Raw genomic sequence first — 10395 nt, forward strand, 5'->3', positions numbered from 1 at the left:
GAGAGACGGGGCGTCTGGGTCTCGCTGAGGAGGGACGGCCGCGGGCAGACGCGCAGCTCGGCTGCGTTCGCGCCCGGGCCTGGAGGCGAGCCTGCAGGCTGGAGGAACCGTCCGCCGAAGCGCCGGTGTGGGCACCGAGGCAGGCGGGGGCCCTCCACGGCAGGCCACGTGTGCTTATCGGTCGGGTCGGAGACGCGGGCTGGGAGCCAGACTTCCGACAGCACGTGGGACGGACCGTAATCCGCTCACAGTGCACTGCGGTCGGCTTGGCTGAAGCCAGACACCGGGGGGACACTGACGGAGCTCCAACAGAACCAGGGAGCCGTCCACGGACTAATTACAGCCCAGGACAGACTCACCAGAGCGGCCGGAGACCGCCAGCCAAGCAACAGGTAGATCCAGGGACTTTCAGAGCTTCTACACACATGGAACCGTGAGCGGGGAAAAACGATCAAAAATGACCAAAGACAACATAATTCACCCATGTAGCTTCTCACCTGAGGCCAGTGAAGGCCCCTGGATGGGTCAATGGTCAAAACTCCGCTCTTTTTACTGGTTCTCTGTGTCTTTGAAAAACCCTCTCCTGAAATCCTGCCGGTGGGGTTTTTGTCTTTCTGTGAACTGAAAGTACTATTTTCCCCGATTGGGCGGGGCTTAAGCGCGTGTCAAGGGGGGCAATGCTTTGTATACCCGGAAACCCATTTTTCATTTCTCCCGGCTCCTGTGAGCGTGCTAAAAATCATTCGACCGCACAGGGCTGTGCTCCGGAACACGGGCTACCGGCCCGTGGTGCGTTTTTCCCGGATTTCGGCCTTTTTGACCGATTTTCGAACGCTTTTCCGGCGCGACTTCCGCCGCTTGCCTCGCAGCGGGGGAACCGCGTAGAGACGCGACACCCACCCCGAATTGTTCTCCTGGCTTAGGCCTTCACGGGGATATATGGCTTCCCCGGGTTGAAAGCGTTTTCACCCGCTCTACCGGAGGTTGAAGTTGACCGGGCGGAAAAACGGCACTCTTTCGCGGCTTAAAAATCGGGAAACGGTATAAAAAATCAGAGACCCACGCCGAATTGTTCTCCTCAGCGAGACCTTTAAAAGCATGTATGGCTTGCCCGGGTGGCATTCATTTTTACCCGCTTTTTCGCAAGTTGAAGTTGACCGACCGGAGCGAAAACTCACAGGCGGAATCCACCACTCAAGCACGGGGAGAGGAGCGAGACTGCAGCCTCTATGAGAACCGGGGGCCACGCTCCGGAGCCACTCAACCCGGCAGAGGCTCCACAATCCCGGGTAACAGAGAACCGGGACAGCAGCCTCTCTGAGAACCAGGACCTGCTGCGGAGCTACTCACCCAGCCTTGGCCACATCCCCGGTAACAGAGAACCAGGACAGCAGCCTCTCTGAGAACCAGGAATCGGTAAAGTGTTTTTAATTCTACCCGGGACAGGGGACCAGAGCCCCGGGTAACTGAACCAGGACAGCAGCCTCTCTGAGAACCAGGACCTGCTGCGGAGCTACTCACCCCAGCCTTGCTCCACATCCCCGGTAACAGAGAACCAGGACAGCAGCCTCTCTGAGAACCAGGAATCGGTAAAGTGTTTTTAATTCTACCCGGGACAGGGACCAGAGCCCCGGGTAACTGAACTGGGACAGCAGCCTCTCTGAGAACCAGGGCCTGCTGCGGAGCTACTCACCCCAGCCGTGGCTCCACATGCCCGGGTAACAGAGAACCAGACAGCAGCCTCTCTGAGAACCAGGAATCGGTAAAGTGTTTTTAATTCTACCCGGGACAGGGGACCAGAGCCCCGGGTAACTGAACTGGGACAGCAGCCAAAATACTTACCCCAACAGTGGCTCCACGTCCCGGGTGACAAACAAACATGGTGGAGACCCTGGTTCTTAGACAGGCTGCAGTCCTGGTTCTGCGTAACCCAGGTCACACGCAGTGACTAGGGTAACACAGAACCAGGACCGCAGCCTATCTGAGAACCAGGCCCTCCATCACAACCACTTACCCCAGCCTTGGCTCCACATCCCCGGGTAACAGAGAACCGGGACCGCAGCCTCTCATACAACCAGGGCCTGCTGCGGAGCTACTTACCCCAGCCGTGGCTCCACATCCCCGGTAACAGAGAACCAGGACCGCAGCCTCTCATACAACCAGGGCCTGCTGCGGAGCTACTTACCCCAGCCTTGGCTCCACATCCCCGGGTAACAGAGAACCGGACCGCAGCCTCTCATACAACCAGGGCCTGCTGCGGAGCTACTTACCCCAGCCGTGGCTCCACATCCCGGGTAAACAGAGAACCGGGACCGCAGCCTCTCTGAGAACCAGGCCCTCCATCCGAACCTGCAGACCCACACTTAAGCCCCCTTCCACGGATTCAACCAACCAGTCACACGCCCAGCAGAGCCGTGCCCCTGGTAAGGGAAAATAAATAGAATTGTGGTCCTGGAAGGCTCTGACACTTAGACTATCAGCCGGGGCTGCTGGACTTTGGTTATTTTCCTGACGCAGTGCCCCTGGTAAGGGAAAATAAATAGAATTGTGGTCCTGGTAAGGCTCTGACACTTAGACTATCAGCCAGGGCTGCTGGACTTTGGTTTTTTTCCCGACCAGTGCCCCTGGTAAGGCACTGGAGCTTCGGCTAAGGAGGGCCTGCCCCCGTCGCCCGGTCCGCAAGCGGACCGGGCGACGGGGGCAGGAGGGTCTGTCCCTTCGGCCTGGCGAGCCGGCCCGGTTCAGCAGGATGGAGAACCGGGCCGGCTCGCCAGGCCGAAGGAACAGACCGGGGAAGGGGCTGGACGGCCGGTCTGTCCCTTCAGCCTGGCGAGCAGGCCCGGTTCCGCAGGATGGAGAACCGGGCCGGCTAGCCAGGCCGAAGGGACAGACCGGGGGCGGGGGGAAAAGGGGGAGAGGCACGGACCGGGAGTGCGGACCGCGTGTCGGGCAGAGGTACCGGCGTCCCCGGCCGACAGAGACCCGTGGAGGCAGCCTCTGTGACCAGCGGGAGGTGCTGCAGCGCCGGGACACCGCCGGCACCACGCAGCCCATTTGCGTGACCCAATGTTCGGGGTGCCTAACCCCACCCTAACCCCAAACCCTAAAGACCAAAACCCTAAAGACCAAACCCTAAAGACCAAACCCTAAAGACCAAACCCTAAAGACCAAACCCTAAAGACCAAACCCTAAAGACCAAACCCTAAAGACCAAACCCTAAAGACCAAACCCTAAAGACAGGTTTTGCCAGGGTCACCTATTCCTTAAAAATTATTGAGATGAATGTATAATTTATTTAGAAAGTTCTAAATGAATTTATACATTACACATTTAATATACAAGACATCATTTACATTTCTGTAGAGTTGAATACTAACTAATACATCTCTACACCTACTTGTCCTTAAAACCTTTAACTAAATTTTTAGCTGTGTCATTAAGAAGTGCATAGAAATTGAACTGAAATTCCTATAAACAGGGATCCTTTGGTATGTACTCCACAATGAAAAATTCTACATGTAATATTGTTCTGCCAGATTACAGTTAAAATTGCTAGAGGCAATTTGGCTAAGGTAAGAGAAGCACATCATCCTAAATACTTTCTGCTGGGGGGAAGAAAAGAAGAAAAAAAAATCAGTAAGTCATTTTGAGATTGGTGCTTAAGTTACATATTTTTAAAGTTTATTAATTTACAATGCTCCTTAAAGTCCTCATTTTGACAAATTGGTAAATTATTTTAAGATTTACAGTTAACACTGGAAATTTGTGTAAAAAATATAAATTGCTGCTGTTTTAAATGGTTACTTTCTGTCACTGACCTTTCAAACTGACCTCTCAATTTAAAACTGAACTCCAAATTTAATTAAATTAAATATCAGGAGTCTACTAAATAGTAAATGGAACTTTTGATTTAAAAATCTACAATATTTTTTACTAGGGTTTTCCAGAGCACTACTCTTTAAAGAGATGGAGCTACTGGGTTAAATAGTGGCCAAAAATTAACAGTGAAGGTGCCAGTTAGAGATTTAGGATTATCCAATAGTTGACAAATGTTCCACAAAGATCTTTGTGGCACATGAAGAGCATCATGCTGTTTTTACATGGAAGCAGCTAAAATGTGTTGGCTGAGCTTGATAACTGACTTTCAGAGTGAAATTGGACCCTGACATTTTACTCCAACAGAAAAAGTGTCCATTGAAGGAAAGATGCCCATATGTAAAGGTGGAAAACTTCAACAATCGAATGCAGAGTTAAAGGGCATCACCAAAATTAGGGTGCATTTTCTCTTCTAACTGGCAGATTACAATTTTATAGGCTGTCTACACATAAATATAAGCATACTACCATAAGTGGAAAGTTATGGGAACCCAAACCATCCAAAACATTTTAAGTAGGTTTTGGAGTCAATAAAATTAAATGTCATATATATTCAGAGATTGAAATTAACTGTTTAGAACAGCAGCAATGAAATTGGCTTAGAGAAATGTTACCCTTTAGGGAGATAGACCTTAGCCTTTACCTGTTAGCAGTACTTTGAATAGGCCACATTGCTGAAACAGTTACAGCTATACTGTGTATCGTTTTGTTTTGGAGCTCAGAAATAATTCTACTCTGAACAGAAACTTAAGAGTTTTAGATTTTATTAATGAATTGTGAAACATTTGTCTGACATTTAAAATGAATCTCCTGATATGTTAATTTTTCTCACCAACTACATCATGTCTAAAGAATTTTATTTAAGCTGATTGGGACCTAACTCTGCAATAATATCACATGCAATGTTAGAGCTCAAATCATAGGAAGTTAACGCTATTGACTTTAAGCTGAAGATTTTCTGAACTTAACATTCTTTCCTTCTGCATTTCTAAGCTGTAGGACTGAATAGAGAATACCAGCTGGAGTGCATGTTGCTGGTGTGTGAGGCTATTCCTCATAGAAGACTGGACTGCATTTAAGACTCCCGAGTCCTGGAGTCCCTTTTCCCACGTGCTGTTCCTATAGGCGGAACCTGGGAAGGCTGATACGTACCGCGCGCCCTGGTTTCAAAAACACACTGTCCGTTAACACCGCAAGGTGGAACCAGCATGCCCAGGAAGCAGAAGAGTTCTCTGTTGATTCTCTACTGGTCTGTGTTGAAGACTGGCAACCTGCAAGTTTACTGACTCACCTTAGCTTCCCAGTGCAGAGTGAATTGCACACCAGTGGATCTCCACCAGGTTGTTGCAGTTGTGCTCCCCAGAAGAATGAGCAAAAGCAGCAATAGCAGGTGTTGCTATCCAATCATCCTCCCAGGGAAGAAGAACCTGAACACCAGCCTACAGCAAGCTGCTGCCTTCAAGGTCTCCAAACACTTACTGGGATTCAAACCACCACCCCTGAAATGAGAGAGAAGAGCAATTCTAGTGCCATCATACACCGCAAGACCCCTAGAAAGCTCGGTAACAGCAAAAGGTCATGACCACATTCACAAAGTGAAGAGACTTACCCAAAGCTGCCACAGTAGGATCCATGTTAGCAGCAGTACTTCCACTCTGAACACCTGATGTGACTCATGGGCAGATTTCCTAAATGTTTTAGCTCCTTTTAAAATATCTAGTTTGACAGAGGAGTTTGTTTTGATGACAATAATGTATGGTTTGTTAGGGGTTGCAGCAAAAAGAGCTGAACTAGAAGCTAAAATATGAAGCCCCACAATGCAATGCATTCTGGGTTCTTCTAAAGTGCATTTCTGATGTTCAGAAGAGTATTAATATTCTGCCCCCTAGCAGAATCTCAGCGATGAAGTTAGAAGTTGAGCTGTGATTTCTGTCGTGAAAATACAGTTTGAAGAAAAACAGAATAAAACATGGTTAAAATATATAAGACTTTAAAAACCAAATTCAAGCCTTCAGAGCAGCTTTAAGATGAAACTCCATCATCCAACAGAGGGACTGAGATGGCATTTTAAAACTGAGCTGAGTTCGTCCAAAAAAGACTGAACTCAGCTCAGCTTTTTTCTCAGCTTTTCTGTGCTTTAAAAGTAAAAGCACAGAAAATCTGTTTGAAAATTGACTTAAAGCAAATTCCTGTGAGCAGAGCAGCATCAAAGCTAAACTTCATCCAACAGAAACTCAGAGACGACTTTTTAAAGTTGAGCTGATTTATTTAAAAAATGGAGCTAAAAAACATTAAAATGTTTTCAAATCTGGTTACATTGAGGGAAGAGAAACTGAGGATATGTGAAGTCCCAGCTTGATAGGAGATTCCCAGTCAGACTTTGACTAGATTAAAAATGAATGACAATCTATTGCAGCGACATGAAAGCAGTGGGATAGGACCACCAAATGAGTGGGGACCTGCAGAGAATTGGGAGGGAGTTTTTTTGGATCATGTTTGGTGAAATGAGAACTTATTGTAGTTCACTGATTTTTCCTTCTATGCACCACCCAGGTCCATTTAACAGTTTCAGGACTTGACCAGCACCCCTCATTATTCCCCTGCTTGAGAAATAATGAGATTTGGTTCAGTATAAAATAGGCTTTAATGTCAAAAATGATCAAAAGTTACAAAACACGCAAATCAGACGAATAGAACAGAAACAGAGTGACTGATTTCTGGGAAAAAACTAGGGTGCTGTCTGCAGCTTTGTCCAGCAGGGGGTGCTTTATGTCCTTCTTAAGGAGACGCTTAAAGTAATACTCTGAATCCAAATAGGCAGATGAATCTGTGGCAGTTCCTTTCATCAGCACTTACTCACCTGCTTATGTTAATCTGGCACTAGAGTTGAAGCAAAAGTTTGACAGTTTCAATATGTGAGTGGAAGGCAGAAAGAGAGGAGGGTCTGCTTTCTGCAGGAGCAAAAATCAGAAGGATCTTCATGCAAACATGTTGCTGAAAGGTGCCATATAAATAAAATTGGGTTTGATTTGAAGAACTTATCCATTTTTATGCATAATTTTGATTACAGTATATAATGTTCCATCAAGTTAGGCTGAAGCAACAGTATGAAAGAAGAAATCAATACTACCTCCTGCAGGTGAGAGTTAGCATTCACTTAAACCCAAAGCTTTTGAAAATTAGGGTTAAACATTTGAATACAAATTTCTTATAAACACACAATAATATATTAACTTGCAAAAGTTCAAACATGTGTTGATTTTGCTTGATTTTCTGTGTATGCAGAATTATAAAAAACTGGAGGCGCTTCAGTGCTGGCAGGATTGATTATACATGATTATTCATTTAGACATCATTATTCAGTGACTATCAGGATTATGTGATGTGTTTCAAATAAAAAAAGAAGGATAAAGAATTGGTGATGTTTGTAGCAAATCCAGGTTTATGTTGCTCGTCAGCGTTTGTTTTTCTTTTGTCACCGACTGATTGGAAATAAAGACATTTCATGTTTTGGATTGGAAGTGCAGTGCTTCTTGTGGGAGAAAGTATTCTTTGAGATTTGATTTGAAGACATTCAATTCTTCTAAAATTCTCTTTTTCTTTGATTTCTATGGCTCTCTGATTTGATGCCTTCATTTTTAATAATCAGGCCAGAATTTTATTCTTCCAACAGTTTTAAGTTTGTTTCTGCTGTGCAAGAGTGAAATATATTTTGTGAAGAAGTCTTATTCATATTAAATGATGTTCCTTTATCTGTCATATAAATGTAATGTTTTTTGAATCACAGTCAAGGTGTTTTTCTGTGCAGCTGGAAACGATGTACAAACTAATGAACCAAGATGTGTCTACTGCAGTAAGTTCCAGGGTTGCTGAACTTCCCCAGACAGTTATTTGGGAACTCGCTGTTTTTCCCGTGGCCTTCCCTGCATGGAGATAGAGTGTTTAGTTTTCACCCTCCCATAGACATTACAGTGAATGAGCATACAAGGTTTCGTATGTTTTCCTTTGTTTCTTTTGTTTGGTCTTAGAAGATTGAGTCTCCGCCTCGGTAGTAAAGAGAGATGAATAAAGTAACTATGCAACTCTGGGTTCCTCAGAGCGGATCCTAATTTGTGCCTAATGCAGTGATTCTTGCTCTCCGTCTGCAGATGTATTAAAGATTGTTTTTGCTCCCTGACTTTTGTCTGGATCTCAGTCTCTGAATTGTGCACTTCACAATTTGCAGAACAAATAGTGGAAATTTAAAGAAGGTGATAATTTTGGAGCTGAAGGAGTTAATTATTTTTATTAAAGAATCTTTAATAAAAAAAGTATTCCTAGATGTCAGATTTATTTTTTCTTCTTGCTGGTTTAATTTCAATCAAGTTTATTTGTGAAGCAAATTTCAGCAAAAAATCCAATTTCAAAGTGCTTCACATATAAAATATATAAAGTGATCAGATAAAATAGACCATAATCAGGAATTGATGAAATCTGTAACAAACTTTACATTTTGATGAATTCCATAATAAAAATCATTAATACACATGAACTATAAAAGGTTCCTTTTTATTTTAGCCACTACTCTGATGGGATATAATACAATAAGCCATGATCGGAGGTGGAGAGGAACTTTGGACGCTCATTCAAGCCACCAACAAAGATGCTAAAGGGAACTCCAGAAACTTGCTGAGAAGGAAACGCATGCAGGTCCCGTGGCCATGATCTGAATAACATCAGCTGCAGGTTAGCGCAACGAGCACAAAGCATGGACTCTGCGCCCGTTTGGACGAAGGAACCAGCGCTCCACAAACAGCGGTATCAGCAACTGGATCTCTGGCTGAGGATCGGGGGAAAGAGGATCCACTCTGAGCTCCACGGCTGATTTGGAAGAACAAGGACGACTCCAAGCTTTGCAGGGAGTCACCCTGATCCTGCACAACTTTTTTAAAAAGACACTTTTTAAATGTCAGGGTCTAATTTAACGTAAAAAATGATTTTATTCTGAAAGTTGGTGCTGTAATCAACTGTATGAGTATCAATCAACATTTGGGAAGGAATGAAAACATTAGTGACAACAAGACTTGCTTGGAAAAGAAGGGAACCCAAATATTCTTAAAAAATGTTAGTTACTTCTCATTGTAAGAGATGCACAGAGCTATAAAGCAAGGTCTTACATTGAACCCTGTGCAGGAGGAAAATACAAACTCAAGTTTGGCCAGACGAGAGAGAGAACCTGCAAAATGAAACAAAGAAGGTCTAACCAAGCCTGGAAGAAAGTACATAAAAAGATAGAAAAAAGAAAGCATTTTGATATAACCTGTTACAATAGATTCAGTAATTGATATATTTAGATATTAGATCTATGGTGACAGAGTTTTATTGATTATAGATTATTGAGCAGAGTGAAAACTTAGGAAAGGGTTATTTGCTAATTTTCATCCAGATAACGTCATGATAGTGGTGAAGGTGGTGAGGAAGACGCAGTGGACCCAGAAAATGATTTAAGGAATAATCCAGGCAACACATATGAGCGGAAAGCTAATGGATCAATACTGGTAGCAACTGGTACAAACAACTGACGACTAGAGAAGACGAGGACTGGACAACAACAAGGGTCGGTTTAAATACACAAGGAGAAAATGAGGAAACAAGGAAGAAAAACAGAAAAAAAAGAAATCCTCACAGATTGTGGAAGTTTGTCTCGGCCATGCAGATCTTCAATCTTAATGTCAGCCTGTAGACTTTGAGGAAGCCACTCAGGATTTCTTCAAGGGCTTCGTTAACATGATGGGACTTTTGTGAGAAGATGCCAGCATCCTTTCTTGAGATTCGAGCGCTCCACCATTGACAACTCTACTGACTCTGATTTTGAAAGATTTCCTACTTCATGTCTGAGTGAACTTATTTTCAGAATTACAAAGAATAATGTTTTAAAGAGTTATTCAACAAATGACTTTAAGTGACTGATTTATCTGACTTTAGAAGCGCTCTTGCTAACGGTGACTAAACACTGTCTAACTCTAATTCTCGTCTAAATCTGAGGGATTTTCTGTTTGGACATTAAAGCTACCTTGTTCAATAAATTCAATCCTCATTAACAATCTGTATGACTTCCACAGGTTGACGATGTTCTGTTATCTGTTATTTACACAGAACCAAAGTCCAGAGGACAGACTGATATGAAGGTTAAAGGCCACCGCAGAGGAAGAAGTGATTCTGCTGAGACGGCACCAAAACATGAGGAAGATCTCCGAGACAGGAAGGTAGCAGAGGACGAAGGATTTCACAAGAAGCTGTACGGACAGGGAAAGTTGCGCAGAACGATTAACAATATCTGTTGTGCTAACGACTGCGTGGCTGCTGTCAAACACTGAAGGTAAAACTTGAACCTGGTTTCTGTTCAATCATCTGATAGCTGCTAATCATGAGAGGAAAAATGCTCTAATGTGTTAGACTGTTTTAGATTTACATTTTCTGGGTGAAGAACTTTCTCTGTGAGGCGGGCCAAGAAACCTCTGACAGAATTTTCATTCCCAA

Source organism: Poeciliopsis prolifica, unplaced genomic scaffold (assembly GCF_027474105.1).
Source record: "Poeciliopsis prolifica strain line A6 unplaced genomic scaffold, Auburn_PproV2 SCAFFOLD154, whole genome shotgun sequence".
NCBI lineage: Eukaryota > Metazoa > Chordata > Actinopteri > Cyprinodontiformes > Poeciliidae > Poeciliopsis > Poeciliopsis prolifica.